The sequence below is a fragment of the Molothrus ater genome, chromosome 8 (assembly GCF_012460135.2).
Source record: "Molothrus ater isolate BHLD 08-10-18 breed brown headed cowbird chromosome 8, BPBGC_Mater_1.1, whole genome shotgun sequence".
Taxonomy (NCBI): Eukaryota; Metazoa; Chordata; class Aves; order Passeriformes; family Icteridae; genus Molothrus; species Molothrus ater.
In genome coordinates, this window is record NC_050485.2 from 35,486,009 (window position 1) to 35,502,737 (window position 16,729).

Sequence of the window (16,729 nt, forward strand, 5' to 3'; positions counted from 1 at the left end):
TGGCTGTGTTCTCAGGAGCCCTTTGCAGTGACGGCCTGAGCAGGCTGTCATGGCCCATGCTGCAGTGCCCCCTTCCCCTGCTGACAGCGGCGTTGGGCACACAGACCCCTCACACAGACAGAAAGAGCAGGTGCCACGGGGGTCCTGTCCCTGTCCCTCCCTCAGCGTGGGCAGGGAAGGCAGTGTGGAGCAGCCCCAGGGCACAAGGAGGGCTCTGGTTTTGCAGAGCAGGGCTCTTCAGGCCATGGGCAGAGCCTGCTCTGCTCCCAGCCACGGCCCCACAACCCCTGAGCCCACACCTGGGCCCTGGGGGCTCTGTGCAAGGGACCCCTCAGCTGAGGGGACACCCAGCCCTCCACACCACCTTCCTGATCCCCCTCCACAGGTCCATCCCACAACAGCTCTTCCCACATCCCCTTCTCAGCCCTCTCCACAGTCCACCAGCAGCGTCCATCTGGGAAACAAGGCAAATGGCCACCTCAGAAGACAGGAGCAGAGGGGATTCCAAAGGGGAAGGGCTGCCAGGAAAACTGGGAGGGGTAAGAGCACCTGGTGTGCTCATCCCTGGGAAGGACCCTGCCTAGCAAGCCTGGCCCACACCAAGGCCCTGTCCCCTGGCACTGCCACTGGCTCCGGGTGCCCAGCTCAGGCCGCGGTCCCTCAACCTCAGCGAAATCATGTCAAATCCCTCGTCACAACACTGTTCCTTTTGTGACTTGTGCACTAGTTGCATCAGTTTCTGCTTCTATTTTTCATGCTCCATCTTTAATTCATTGCTGAGACACAGGAAATCCCAACGGCCTTGTAGTGGCTTGTGGGCAGCTCTGCCTTCACCACAGAGAAACCAGAGCAGAACTGTATCCAGCCTTTTGGAGCTGTGTCCAAAAGACTCCCACGAGATTCAGACCAGTTTCTGAGCAGTGCACGGACACTTCAATAAGAACTCATGAACTTTAGACCCACAAGAAGAAATAGATCCTGTGAAGAAGAGGACAAAGGTTCCTTCCACAGACACCACTGCCCAGAGTAACAACAGGGTACACCCATAATCCTCTCAACAAACCCAGGCAGTATTTTCCTTAATAAACTCTATTTGCTGTATCATGCTGATATACCCATAATTTCATAGGAACCGAGGACACTGCTCCCTATCATTTTTGACATTAAGTGCTTTGTAATTGGATTGTCCAACCATGAGCATTAACACAACATCCCAAGTTCACAAGCTGCAGCTTCCAAGGACCTGTAGATGACCTCGATGTCCAACACAGCTTCAATTTTATTGTTGCCAAAAGCTGCATCTGACGCTGGAACCTTCCATCTCTCAGCTCCATTATGAGCTGGTGGGGGTGTGGGCTATGATGGCTTGTCAGAACAAAAACAAGATCCAAATGCTGGCCACATTTCAGCCTCCTAGAAAATTGTAATTATCAGTAGTGACAAAGGATGGAGTTTTTACTTTAAAGGTAAGAGGTTTTCATGTTGGCCATGTGAGAGCTGCAGTCTGGTGTGGCCGTGGGGGCCCTGCTGAGGGCAGGAGGAGCCTCTGCCAGCAGCACACAGGGGCACAGGAGGTTCTCCTGAGGGCAGCCCTAACAGAACTATCATCACATTTCCAATCATTAATCTGAACAATGACAAAACATTCTGCTCTCTGTCCTTTCAGGTGGGTGAATGTTTACAGAATTCTGTGATGCACTTAGGCTGTAGAAGTCTCATAGAATCACAGAATCCTTTCAGCTGAGTTAAAAAAAGCCCTCGAAGACTGAGATCCAGTATTTGACCAAACACCACCCTGCCAACCAGAGCAGAGCACAGAATGCCACATCCTGTCATTCCTCAAACACCACCAGGCAGGGGTGGGCAATGCACCACCTCCCTGGGCAGCCTATCCTAATGTTTCTCCAAAGCCAGGTCACCCTGACCCAGCTCCATCCTCCCCTGCTTCCTCCGCAGCTGCTCCTCCTCCTCCTGTAACGCTTGCAGCTCTCTGTCCATACCCCTCTGCAAGGCTGGCCCTTCTAACAAGGGGTCAGGGCTGGATTCAGGCACATCTGCCACTCAACAGGCAGCATATGTTGATCCACAAAAAGGTCTCCTTAATCAAAGACCTCACAGTGAGATCTCTTTGGGTTCAGGAGGGGAGGGGGAGCAGGGAGGGTGTGGGTGGATTTTGTTGCAGAACCTAATGCTGAAAAACCTCTCATCTAAGAGGCAGGAAGAGCCTGAGCAGCCAGCTGCTGTCGAGGCTCGGTGCACACACAGGAGCTCACAGAAAGCGCTCGTGCTGGCACAAGGCACAGCGAGTTCTCTCCCTGTGTCCAGCTGAGGGCACGCTCCTGCTCCCAGCCTGAGCAGAGCTGCTGCTGAGGCTGCAGCCCATGCAGCCAGCAGGCATCAACAGGGCATCGACCACCTGTGCCCCAGGCCAGCCCCTTGGGGACATCAGCCGCCTCAGCCCCACCTGCCCTGAGCCGCTCCAGCCCCCACTGCCAGCAGTGCCAGCCCCTGTGGAGACCTGGGGTGGCCCAGGGCCACCAGTGCGAGCTCGGGTGGGGGACAAGGCTTCTGCCCTCTGCTCTCTTACTCCTCTTTCCTGTCCACAGGTCCCTGGCAGCTGGAGTGAGGGTCCATCCCACCTCCCAACCCACCTACCTCCACACCAGCGTGACTCACCCACAGGGAATGATGGGGGCTCCAATAACCCCAGGCAGCTTCTAATGCAAATGTTAATAAGGCACCGGGTGTACAATAATAACAAAAGCGGGCAGCTTGTTTGATAAATCATGGTCTTTTGAAGTCTGATCTTTAAGAAACCCCCCCAAACAGGTCCCCAGTGGGGAAGTGCAGGATACTCCCCAACCCCTTCCATCTGAGCTCACTGCTCACCCAGTCACTGCAGACCCTTCAGTGGCACTTCCCACTCTGTAATTTTCCTGCTGCTGCCCCCACAGCCTGAGATCCAGACAGTGAGGAGGTGCTGGACCCCACCACCACTGCACCTTTCATGCTCTGCCATTCTCTCCCATGGCTTTTACTGATTACACGCTCACAGCTTAGCAACATCCAGGAAAGAAGAAAAAACCCTCGGTACCACTGTGGAGATGGTGTCAGAGGGAGGATCCCCCTGTGGGTGCCCTGTGCTTTCTCACCCCCTGCTCCTGGTCACTGTCCCCAGCCCAGGCAGCTGCTCCAGTGCTGGATGCAATGGTGGAGCACGCTGTGGAATCAGAGAATCCCACAATCATGGAATATCCTGAGCTGGAAAAGACCCACAAGGAGTCCAGCTCGTGTCCCTGCCAGAACCCCAACAATCCCACCCTGGGATCCCTGGGAGCAGGATCCAAAGGCTCCTGGAGCTCTGCCAGCCTTGGGGCCGTGCCCATTCCCTGGGCAGCCTGGGCAGTGCCAGCACCCTCTGAGGATGAACCTGTCCCTAGTGCTAATGCCCTTCACATCACTCCTGCTGCAGGTCCCATCTCCTGCATCCTGCAGGACTCCCTGGGCAGCCTCGGGGGCCGGGCAGGATGGGGCCTGACCAGCACTGGATGGCCCCATAGCAGCAGCTCTCCAGCACCCCAGGATGCACAGACACCCCTCGGGCTGTGCCCTCTCCATGACCAGGCTGCCCTTTGACAAAGCCAAGGCAGCCCTGGCTCCAGAGCTGCCTATGACATGGTGAGGGATCGAGTGACAGGGGCAGTGTCCAGCAGGGACTGCCTCTGTCCAGCCCTGCTGGGGGCTCCAGCAAACCCTCAGCCTCAGGTGAGATCAAGGACAAGAAAGGAAAAATCAAGGGCAAAAAATATGTGTGGCAGCTGAATACCAAGGGATTAAGTTTCCAGCCTTTCTTTAGGGGGAAAAATCCAACATTTATAAAGCTGGAAAAAAAGAAAATGGATCAAGCTAGTGTTGATGTCAAAGAGGGATTCAGTTGAGAATAGACTTGAAGGGAATTTTATTTATGGTGCAGCTACTGGGTGGGCATCTGTGACCTTTAGAAAATGGATTAAAGCCTTTCTATACCCGGCTCCAGGCTGTGTAAATTATTAAAGCAACAAAATCATGAAGTTGAAGTACTTGTACAAAGAAACCCAGACACAGCCAGCCCTCGCTGGGAGGGTCAGAGGAGCTGGGCACAGGGACCAGGACCCCCAGCTCCTCTGGAGCAAACTGAAAGCCAGGCCCCCACAGGCTCCCACCCCAGGTATACTGGTTCCCTCTGGAAGATTCCATTTCCTGCTGCTGCTCATCCCAGCCCCAGCCCTGGTTTAATCCCCTATTTCCAATGGCACACAAAGGCACAAATCCACACTGAAAAACTTCAGACGTGTTCTTATGTCTTCTCAGCAGTGAAGTGTAAATAATGAATTCCCACAGCCCCATCCAGCTCCTTATCCCTTGGAAAAGGCAGCTGGGGCTGCAGAGCCACGAGGGAAGCCAGGTGGGAGGAGGAGGTCAGGGGCAAACAGCCCCCGCTGCCTCACGGGGCTGAAGCCACAAGAGGCCACTAAAACAGGCAGAGCTCCCGGTCCTGCAATGCCACCTTTGCCTTGGCACATCTCTGCGTCTCATGCTGGCTCTGGTGAAGCACAATGAACCTCAGAGCACATTTCCCACTGCAACAGGGCCACAAACTGCACCCCGGTCCAGAAACCCCCTCCTGGCTGCTGCTCCTCAGGAAACGGCATCAGAGCAGCCAAAACCTGGGCAACTGCTGCTGCTGCTTGGAAAGGAGCCTGTGCTGCAGGAGGAACACCATGCTGATATTAAATCACTGAAAATCAAATAATATCACCTCTACTATGTGTGGAAAATATTCCACACTTGCTAATTGGTGTAAACATGGAGTTGAACCTGACCTTCATTTGATTAATTGTATCTTAAAGCTGAGTAAACCCATCTCTAGAAAACAGAAATTGGCCATTCATTGCAGATATGCCAAAACCACAGCTCTGGGGCTCTCAGGCTCTTCAAAAGGGATTTCTGAGATCCTTTTCCCTTCATTTCCTACAGTTCCCACACCAAGGATGTCACCATCTGTCCTGAGAGGTGCACAAAGTGACCATGGAAGGAAATGCTGTGCCCAAGGCCACCCCAGGCGCTGGCCCCGGTCCTGTCACCATGAGATCACACAGTGCCACAGATCCCACAGGTCACTCACACACCCAGCTCGCACACTGGCTCCCAAATATCTTCCTGAATGTGGCCAGAGAGTTTAATCAAGCATATCAAGTCACTCCTAAACTTTTAGGAACACTTGCCAGGTAGGTAGTTTTATGTTTTCTGTAATTTGATGTGAGTTGTAAATGACTTGGTAAACGCAAATGCTTTTCTCAGTGTCAGAGGAAATTCAGCATATTGACAAAGTCATCCAGAAAGATGACAGATGAATCATTTCAGCATTTTGTTGAAAGTGTGTGTACAGTTCTGCTGCCTGACAGACTGCTACGTGCTAGACTTAACCTTTGTGCAACGCAGAGCGAGCAGCTGCAGGGAGCAGCCACGGGGAGCAGCTCTCTGCAGAGCCCAGGGACTCCTGCCCTGGGACAAGAACTGGTTCTTCTCTGGTTCATGTTCTGAGCAGAATTGATTTTCCAGGTGCTGCTCCTTAATAGAATAAAACCTCCTTGTCTGGAAAGTTTATATGTGAAGTATGAATCTTCTCCTACCAGCTCAAAACAAGCTGCTCTTTTTCACTGAGGTTTGGAGTTAGCGTTTGGCCTTTGTGAGCTGAAGACACAAGACCTTGAGTGTTCCTGTTCTCACCAGGAGTGTCTGGGGAGACTTTCTTCTGCTGTTTGCCTTATCCTCACAGCAAAAGGGCTGAGCTGGTATTTAATCATTTGCCATCATTCAACAGAAGCCCAGAAATGTGACAGAGCTCTGCTGCACGCTTCGCCTCTCCTTGCTCAAGGGATGTGGCTGCAAAGAGGGGTGAGTGTTTCAAACCACCCCCTCAACCCGTCACAGTGACTTGCACACTGCTGGCAATCCATTTCCATTACCCTGGAAGTCCCAGGCAGACTCTCATGGAAGCCCAGCAGGAATTCACGTGGGCGGGTTGTGCCAGAGCAGGGTAATGGATCTCCTGGTGTTCATCAGGGAACTGAGGCTGTATGGGAACATCTTCTCTAGAAAGAAGCACTGATGGCAGCACTGGGACTGAGTGTCCCCTGTCCTGCCTCTCAGAACAGCTGGACCCTCCCCATACAGACCACAGCTGATTTTGTGCTGCCACTGTTACACAGCACCACAACTGCTTAATACACATGAAGTATTCAAAAAGAGATTTCAGTAATTGGTAATATTTAGGTTCTTCTGACCAAACAGGTCTCAGATCTCCTGGGAAATTTCTGCTTTTGCAAAATTTCCATCTTCCAGCCATCCAAGTATAGGCCAGGCTGCTCCCCAGACTGCTGCCCAGTGGAACAAGACCTCGTCAGGCTGTACCACAGAGGGAGAAGGCAAAGGACAGTGTGGGTCATCTCCAGACCCTCGTGGCATCAGCTTTTGATCAAAGTGTGATGGGAGAAACCAGCCAAATGACCTGACCAGAGGGAAACGCGAGCAGGTGCAGTTTGCCCCACCACTCAGCTGTCCTGTTTATGTCCCCAGTGCATGGGGACACTTGTGCCACCCACTGACCCAGGCTGGGCCCTTCCACAGCTTTGACACTGCACATTTCACACTATTTCCACGGCCATGTCTGCCCCCAAAGCCCCAGTGCTGGCACACAGCCCCACCCACACAAGCAGGTGACACACCTGAGCCTGCAGTGTCCGGGATCAGCGCTGGCACTGCCGCTCCCAGCTCTCACCCACCACACACAGGGGAGTGAGGCTGCACAGGGGGCACCCCTGCTGCTGGCTGGCAGCAGAGCACAGTGACAGAAGCACTGCAGAGCCCCCAGCCAGCCCTGTGCTGTGAGACATCCCACGGGCACCGTGCTGGCACTGCCAGAGCAGGGGCAAACGCCAGAGGCACCTGCACAGGGGCAGGGGCCAGCCAGAGGAACAGGGAATGGGGAAGGACTGACACTAGGAAACCAACAGTAACCGACTCCCAGAGATACACAGCTTTTTGATCATCACCTCCCACATCCTCCCACATGCTTGGCAAGAAAAGCCAGTTAAAAATAAACAACAAAACCTCTTCAGCATAACTGATTTCTGATTGGGAAAACAGCCCAGGACTTCACAGAACCCTCCTGACCCAAGTGCCAGCTCAGTCAAGCACCAAGGACAACTTCCAGCACCTTCCTGTCTCACTGCCCCTGCCACAACCCAGACATCCCCACTGGAAACTGAAAACATAAAGAATGTTTGCTGTAAAATGGTCACAATTGTGCTGGTAACTTACAACACATCTGTTGCACCACGATGCCAAGAATTACAGCAAAGCCAAATGGCAACAAGGTATTTTCCTGAACATTTTCCCTGTGTTGACTGAGCAGCCATCATAAAAAATTAGAAAAATAGCCAATTTCAGCCCCATTACTGTTCCAATAAACCACAAATACATAACAGCAGACACCTGACAAACCATGCAAGACTGAGAGCTCAAGCCTACCTTGCCAAAGCTTCCCTTCCCAATGGCCCGGAGAATCTGGAAGTGGTCAAAGTTCACTACAAGGCAAGGAAAAAAGAATTTACATTTGTAAATGCTTTACTACAAATAAGCTTGCATCCTAAAGAAGGCAAGGAGACAACTACAGAGCGTTGGCCAAGCTTTTATTAAAAGTTTTCCTCTGGGGAAGCTGCAGGACAGCAGCTGCTTTGCTTTCAAGTCTCTTCACGAGCTGGCAGAGGGTTGGATGAGGTTACTAAATGAGTGGTTGAGCACAAAGCAAAATACAGCTTCGACCTGTGTGGATCCAGGGGGAGCTTCACAGAGCTCAGGGGCAAACTGCGAGTGTGGCAGAGCAGAGAGCGTGGTGAGACCCTGCCCTACACCGTGTCCTGCCCTCTGCCCACTGCCCCACAAACACTGCCCCTGCCCCACTGCCCCACAAACAAACACTGCCAATTGCCACACAAACACTGCCCCACAAACAAACACTGCCAAGTGCCACACAAGCACTGCCCCACAAACACTGCCCCTGCCCCACTGCCCCACAAACACTGCCAAGTGCCACACAAGCACTGCCCCACAAACACTGCCAAGTGCCACACAAGCACTGCCCACTGCCCCTCTGCCCACTGCCCCTGCCCCCTGTGCCCAGCCAGCGCTGGGTGTGCTGTGGTTGCTGCTGCCAGAGGACAGCATTAGGGACAGGGACAGCCCTCCTCTCCCTTCACATGCAGACCCATCTGGAAGAGATCCATAGTTTTTCCAGAGCCAGCGTGAGGAGCGATGACAAGAGATGATCATGCAGCTGTAACACTCAGCCACTGACTCCATCAGCTGCTGCTGCAAACAAAATTATTTTTATACCAAAGTACTGCTGTGATTTAATTTAATATCAGTGTTAAATAAAGAAGAGAAGGTGAGGAGGAGCTTGCTGATGGACTGAGCCCACCTGCTCAGATACAGCTGTCAGCCCTTGCCAGCTGTACCATGAGACCCTCCCCGTGCAGGGGACCCTCAGCATTCCTTGCCACATGTCTGGATGAAAAGAAATGCTTGGCATGGGCTTGGGGTTTGCAGCATAAGCTGGTCAACAATGAGCACTGAGCCTGTTGGCTGGCCACAGAGACCAAAATCACTCAGGAGGAGTGGGAACAAAGAATTCACTATAAATATTACGAGTCCCACTCCCAGATCTTAAATAAATGCACATCTGTCATCTCTGAGGATGAATCAAGAGCCCACGCATGCCCATGGAGTTCCTATTACCCTTTTGTGCTAGGCTTATATCCAAAATATTGTTATTGTCACTTTTGTGGGACGTTTTCTGCAGGAGAGCTCAGAAAACTTTGCCAAATGAAACTGAGAACAGAATCTGGGCCAGCTCGTACTCCGTGTGTCCCTGCACTCCCAGTTCCCTCCCTCGGGGATGCTGAAGGGCAGAAGCACCACGACTGCTCCATGTTTAGTTGGTTTAGTTGGTTAAGCTGACTGTGTGGTGATCAGTCAAGGGCTGCACTCCTTGGCTAAGGATCTTGGCTAAGGATCTTATTCCACCCTCAATGACTCTGTGACCTGCCCGAGATCTCTCCAGGAGACCCCACAACAGACCCCGTGGGGACACCAGTGTCCCCCAAACCTTCTGACAGCCTCCCCCATCTCCAGGGGAAGGGCTCAGCTCCACGGGTGCTGTGTCACCTCCTCATCACCTCCCTCCTCTGTGGGCCTTTGGTTTCAGCAGTGATTTTACTGAGGATTTTCCTCCCTCTCCTGCTAGAGGGGCTGTAGTGAGCAATGCAAAACTGCAGCTTCAGCTTCACAAGTATTCTGTCCGAAATGTTCTGGCTGAAGCATTTGAGCAACAGATCAAATGTTTTCCACGTGCAACCAAATCCACTGGCTGACCTCCTGTCACCAAAAGGATGCCCAGCTACAGGGAGCCTCTTGGAAGGGCAGCGTTTTCTTGACAATTCACCCACATGCAAGTGCTCTGCCATCACTCCAGGAGGAGAGCTTTGATAATTCTTCGTTATAATGTTTGGAATATTGTGTAAAAAGGCATTGCCTCTGAGAAAACAAACCCCAAAGTGTCATTTCCACGTATCCATGACTACAACTGATCTGGGAAGCCTGCTCGAGCCAGCAGGCAGGAAACAAACCTAGAAATGAATATTCACCAGGCCCTTGAACCTATCAGAAGAGATGTCACTTTTAATAAATTAATACAGAGTTCTGCTGATGGGAAGTTCGGATGATGCACTGCCTGTTTCCCAGTTCCAGTATTTTCTGCAGGATTCAGTAGGCAATCTGATAATTCTGTGGAAGTAAACGATTCTATGATTACACGATCCCAATAAAGCAAAAGCAATCTCAGCATGTGAAGAAGAAAATCATAGTAGCAGTGTGCTGCTTTTTGTGCACAGCACAGTGGATTACTAAGAATGTTAACTTATCACTACGGAATACGTGATTATCCCTAAAATAGAAATCCTGAACCTGCCTGGAACAACTGCATATGCTCCAGAGGCTCTGCTCTCTGGGCTGCCAGGAGAAAGCTGTCATTCACCCCCAGCCAGCAGGGCTGGCTGACTCTGGGGGCACGGCTAGGAGCCTGAGTCACAGACACAGCGGAGCTTGGGTGGCAGGAGCAGGAGGGGACAGCTGCTGCCTCTGCCAGGCCCTGCTCACCCACTGCTCTGGCTCTGCACAGCTCCAGCCACAGACTGGGGGGCAGAAACGGCCCTGGCCTCACGAGGAGCCAGAGTCACTCACAGGGACCTGGAAACCTGGGGGCTTCAGGAAGCATTTCTGTACAGAGGCTGCTCGAGCCTGGAACAGGCATCCCGCAGCCATGGTCATGATCCAAGCCCGTCAGGGCTCAGGAGGCACTTGCACAATGCCCTTAACGGCATGCTTCAGCTTTGGGCACTCCTGAAGCACCAAACGCAGGGACTAGATCAGTCTAGGTGAGGAGTGGGACTAGTAGGTGCCTTACAACTGAAAATATTCTGTTCTTCTGTTCCATCCCATCCCGTCCCATGCCATCCCCACCTGCAATGTGCAAACAGGAGGAGCTGACTTGCCCCCCACAGCCAGCCCATGCCCTGTCCGTGTGCAATGCCCAGGGTGCTCCCTCAGCTCCTCACAGGAACAGGACACTCACTGTTCCAGCAGCTCCTCACCACCGTGGCACCTCGGCAGGGAGGGGAACCACGGGACAGGAGACGCTGGCATTTGCCATGTGCTGCTTCCCGGCTCTCCCTGGCACCGAGTGACAAACCATGAATCACAAATAAAATAAATACCATAGCCTGTGGCTCTGGCTTTGCTGTGGCTCTGCTCTCCAGCTCCAGGAGTGCGTGACGAGCGGGATGGCAGGGATGGATGACAGGGATGGATGGCAGGGATGGATGGCAGGGATGGCAGGGATGGATGGCAGGGATGGATGGCAGGGATGGATGGCAAGGATGGATGGCAGGGATGGATGGCAGGGATGGATGGCAGGGATGGCAGGGATGGATGGCAGGGATGGACGGCAGGGATGGCAGGGATGGCAAGGATGGCAGGGATGGATGGCAAGGATGGCAGGGATGGACGGCAGGGATGGCAGGGATGGATGGCAGGGATGGATGGCAGGGATGGATGGCAGGGATGGCAGGGATGGCAAGGATGGCAGGGATGGATGGCAGGGATGGACGGCAGGGATGGATGGCAGGGATGGATGGCAGGGATGGACGGCAGGGATGGACGGCAGGGATGGATGGCAGGGATGGATGGCAGGGATGGATGGCAGGGATGGATGGCAGGGATGGCAGGGATGGATGGCAGGGATGGCAGGGATGGATGGCAGGGATGGACGGCAGGGATGGATGGCAGGGATAGATGGCAGGGATGGATGGCAGGGATGGACGGCAGGGATGGAAGGGATGGATGGCAGGGATGGATGGCAGGGATGGACGGCAGGGATGGACGGCAGGGATGGATGGCAGGGATAGATGGCAGGGATAGATGGCAGGGATGGACGGCAGGGATGGACGGCAGGGATGGATGGCAGGGATGGATGGCAGGGATGGATGGCAGGGATGGCAAGGATGGACGGCAGGGATGGACGGCAGGGATGGACGGCAGGGATGGATGGCAGGGATGGATGGCAGGGATGGACGGCAGGGATGGATGGCAGGGATGGACGGCAGGGATGGATGGCAGGGATGGCAAGGATGGACGGCAGGGATGGACGGCAGGGATGGACGGCAGGGATGGATGGCAGGGATGGACGGCAGGGATGGACGGCAGGGATGGACGGCAGGGATGGACGGCAGGGATGGCAAGGATGGACGGCAGGGATGGACGGCAGGGATGGACGGCAGGGATGGATGGCAGGGATGGATGGCAGGGATGGACGGCAGGGATGGACGGCAGGGATGGACGGCAGGGATGGATGGCAGGGATGGACGGCAGGGATGGACGGCAGGGATGGATGGCAGGGATGGATGGCAGGGATGGATGGCAGGGATGGACGGCAGGGATGGACGGCAGGGATGGCAGGGATGGCAGGGATGGATGGCAGGGATGGACGGCAGGGATGGATGGCAGGGATGGATGGCAGGGATGGACGGCAGGGATGGATGGCAGGGATGGACGGCAGGGATGGCAGGGATGGATGGCAGGGATGGATGGCAGGGATGGATGGCAGGGATGGACGGCAGGGATAGATGGCAGGGATGGATGGCAGGGCTCCACGTGCCCACAGGACCTCCCCAAACCTCACGCAGCCCAGCCCTGCCCACTGCACAACAGAGTGTGCCAGGTGCTGCTCTGACATCCCTGTAATTAAGATCTCATTGTAATCACAAGATGTACTGTGTGATAAAGCAGGCTGGATACACAGCTTCCACTGCCAGTGAAATAGAGAGAATGAGGAGTACATTTCCCCATTTCCCCGCAAAAATTCATTGTACAGAAGGATGAGGGATGCAAAAAAAAAAAAAAAGAGAAGGAGAGCTTTGTCTTCACTATTTCAAAATTATTAATGTTTTCATTACTTTTTGCTATTTATTCCGCATTTATTTGCAAGATACCTAAAAGCAAAACTTCAGAGACACAGTGGACTCCCCGTGAGTGTTCAACATCAGGACCTGGTATTAATCTCCAGCAGCAGGAGAACAATACAGTAGGATGCAGTCAGTAAACCTGGTCTACAACACCCTCAAATCTGGGAAAGCCAGCAAAATAAATCACATGTTAAGGTTCAAGTCAACCTTTCACTCTTCGGCTGCATGTTTTCCAGCATCATTAATACCAACAGGGATATTTAACTCCAGGAATGATTCTCTTCAACACTAAAGGCCTAAGAAATAATTTTTTTAATCTCGTGACAGCAAATGTGTCAGGGTAGCATGACATGATCCACTTTCTATCAACATATTTCTAGACATTGGCATAATAAATAGCATTTCCCTACCCACTGTCTTTCTGCAATGTAGCTTGGAAGAAGCACCCCAGTAACTGATGTAGAAACATTAAATTGTGGCCACAGAAACCACAAGTTTGCTGCCACAGAATGCCGTGAGTTCCATCTGGCAGGAAGGAGAGTTCCAGCTTTGCTGCAAAGCCACCACACACAGGGTGACACGGAAGGTGAGGCCACCCCGGCTGGGACAGAGGGGGCATCAGGACACAGGCATGGGGGCCTGCACGGGCAGGGCAGGCAGGGCAAGAGGACAGGACAGGAAGCCAGCAGGATGAAGAGATGGGGGATTCGGGGCAGCTCTGGGGCTCTGGGAGCCTGGGCAGGCATCAGGCACAGAAGGGAAGGAGGCAGAGCCACACGGGGAGCAGCAGCACCACGGCAGACAGGGAGCATCCCCAGGGAGGGGATGAGCTGCCAGGAGCAGCAGGGAGAGGGCAGGACAAGGGAGGGGTGGGAGGACTTGCTTGGAAAAGCTTTCACACCAGAGGATGAGCCTGGGTGAACTGGAAGCTGAGATCTGAGTTCAAACACAAAGCTATTGATGGAGAGAGGGAGCAAAGGGCCTTGGGGGAGATGTCAGCACTCCCTCCCCAGCCTGAATCCCTTGGAACACAAGGCATCCCATTTGCTCCAGCCAGAGGGCCATGCAGTGCAGGACACCACTGCTTTCTTTCCCTGTTGTTCCTGCAGAAAGCACAAGCAGCAGGTTTGGTCTCCAGCATCTCGGGCCAATCTGTTTTGCCTATTCATAGCCACAGAGAAGATTACACAGGTGAGGGAAATGGAAATACAGTGTAATATGGCTGTCAGGAACCTCAAGTGAGCATTCACTACCCAGGAATCCAGGCAATGCTAGTAGATAATGGAAGAAATTAAAGGTACAATGCCAGCCCAGTGCTGTAATGAGCCCCTTTAGGAACCACAGACTCAAACCTACTATTAGGAAGCAACTCTAAAGTTGTGTAAAAACAGAGACTTTTTGTATAATTAAAAATTAGTCCCTGCAACTCCATAAGGAATCAAATGCACCATGCAAAGCAACTGCTAAGTCAGTTTAGGAAGACTGGGTAATGGATATGCAATATAAAAATGTTTGCATTGGCCAGAAACCATTCCTAAACAGCAAAAAATGCCCTTTGCATTGGCCAGGAGGCCTTCCAAAGAGTGTGAGCAGGTTGCATTCACCTGATCTCCATCAGTGAGCTCAGGAGGCACTGGAGATGGAGAAGGAAACCCAGCACCTCATCCCTTGTGCTCTGTGTCCCTGACCAGGGCTATTTCTGTTAGAAAAACACGTGTTAGTGTGCAACAGCAGCCCAGGGAGGCCAGCAGGGCACTCATTAACCAGCTGAGCCCTGGCTGGTGCAGGTCAACGAGCACTAAATGAGTTCACAGTGGTCCCGAAAGCACGGGAGATGTGTCACACACACAGGAGGGGTGAGCAGGGCTGCCCTCCCAGCAGTCAGGGCTCAGGGTCAGCATGTTCTGGGGCTGGCTGCAGGGCAGCTCCAGAGCCCTGCCTGCCCAAAGGGAGTGCCCAGTGCCCCAAGGCCAGCACCAGGACAGGTCTGTTTCCCCCTGTCAGCTGCCACGTGTCTGGCTGCTGTTTCCACAAGGGCACAGCCCCTCGGCAAACCTGCCTGGAAATGATCCATTTTACAGGGTACCTCTGGTTAAACAGCCTGCCAGGAAATCAGAGCAGAGCTGTTGGAAAGGCAAAGGTCGCTCTGGCATCCACCCCAGCCATAAACAGCCCAGGTAACCTGCAGGGCCAGGGCTCACCTTCCCTGCTGGGCTGGCAGGGGACAGGGACAGCCACCAGCCCACGCTGCTGCCCAGGAGCCACTGCCCAGAGCACTGCACACCTGGACACACCTTCCCTTCCTTCTGCTCCCAGGAGCAGCCACGGCCCGCACGGATCTGGGATGGAAAACCTCCTCTGCAGCTGGAATAAACGCTCCCTGGCACATCACCAAACCCCTCTGGCACGCTGAGTCCAGAGCACAGCAGAGCTGCAGCCCTTGGACCACAGAGCCATCCATGGGTCTGGGCTGAAGGATTGCCCACCTGGAGCCCCTCAGGAGTGCCAGAGCCCAGCTCCAGCCCAGCTCCATGGCTGTGCTGCAGTGCCAGAGCCATCCATGGGTCTGGGCTGGTCACTGGAGCCCCTCAGGAGTGACAGAGCCCAGCTCCAGCCCAGCTCCATGGCTGTGCTGCAGTGCCAGAGCCATCCATGGGTCTGGGCTGGTCACTGGAGCCCATCAGGAGTGACAGAGCCCAGCTCCAGCCCAGCTCCATGGCTGTGCTGCAGTGCCAGAGCCATCCATGGGTCTGGGCTGGTCACTGGAGCCCCCCAGGAGTGACAGAGCCCAGCCTGTCCCCAGACACAGCCTGCAGGCAGTGCCACAGCAGCACCAGCAGCTCTGCCCCACAGCAGCAGTCCCAGCACTGCACTTCTTGGGTTGTTGGTTTTTTCCTTACTTCTACCGATAAGAAAATTTTATTTCAAGGAACTATAATTGATTTACGGAAAAAAAATAAAATTAGAAAGCCTTTATAGCACATGTTTTTAGTTGGATAATGTTAGCAATAAACAGCTGCTGGATGTTACTTAATGTTTCTGCAGCATATGTTAGGAATGATAAATGGCTGAGTTTCGGTGCCTCATGAAAGATTGAGGCTGTACCATGTTCAGGGCTCGGCTGGGACTGCTAAAATCCCCAAAGTGAACAGAAGCACCTTTGTAAAGCTACGTTAAAATTAATTTTAGACAAATTAATTCCAACCAGGTTTGTAAAGTTGGCTGGAACAGGACACTGAATTAATTGCCTCCATTCATTTGTTGACAACGTGTAAAATTGCCTCTTCTGGAGTGTTTTCAGTACTGGCCATGCCAGTACTTTTTAGCACAATAAAGACTCTTTTGCAGTTTTATTTTAAAAGGTATAAAAGGAATAAAGAGTTATACAAAATTAAGTGATTGAGCTCAAATGAAGTCTTCATTTCTCCTCTGAAAAAATCTGAATTTCAGGTGAAATATCCAAACTGGGTATTATTCACTGCTACTCTCAGCTCCACATCCTGACCATGCAGGCAGGGACTCCCCAGCCCTGGCCAGCATTCCTCACAAGCCGCAGGGAACACACTTTGCTTTGGGGGAAAACTCATTAAAAAAAAAAAAAAAGCTTAATCAAAGAATCACAGAATCATTAAGGTTGGAAAAGACCTTGGAGTTCACCCAGTCCAACCATCCCCAGCACCACCACGGTCACCAATAAACCTCAGCTGCCACATCCACTCAGATTCTGAACACTTCCAGGGATGGGGACTCCAGCCCTGCCCTGGGCAGCTGTGGTAACAGCCTTTCCCAAAATGGAAAACTTCCCCCAAATCCGCCCTGAGCTGCCCTGGCCCAGCCTGAGGCCGTTCCCTCTGCTCCTGTCCCTGTGCCCTGGAGCAGAGCCCGACCCCCCCGGCTGTGCCCTCCTGGCAGGAGCTGTGCAGAGCCACAAGGGCCCCCTGAGCCTCCTTTGCTGCAGGCTGAGCCCCTGCCCAGCTCCCTCAGGGATTCTGCAGCCCCTGCCCAGCTCCTCAGGGATTCTGCAGCCCCTGCCCAGCTCCTCAGGGATTCTGCAGCCCCTGCCCAGCTCCTCAGGGATTCTGCAGCCCCTGCCCAGCTCCTCAGGGATT

General features: G+C 53.3%; 1 protein-coding gene across 3 annotated transcripts in view; it reads right to left on the reverse strand.

Moving 5' to 3' along the window:
• The window catches only part of STK32C (serine/threonine kinase 32C), a 116,460-nt gene that overhangs the window by 22,629 nt on the left and 77,102 nt on the right, over positions 1 to 16,729 (reverse strand). Inside the window, exon 1 of one of the 3 annotated variants that reach the window (XM_036385772.2) lies at positions 7,573 to 7,647. The exons of 1 other annotated variant lie outside the window; for it this stretch is intronic. The gene's annotated coding sequence lies outside the window, so the exon portion shown is untranslated. Of the gene's footprint in view, positions 1 to 7,572; positions 7,648 to 16,729 lie in introns of those variants that run through there. One more of the 3 variants, XM_054515611.1, reaches the window with a different exon arrangement.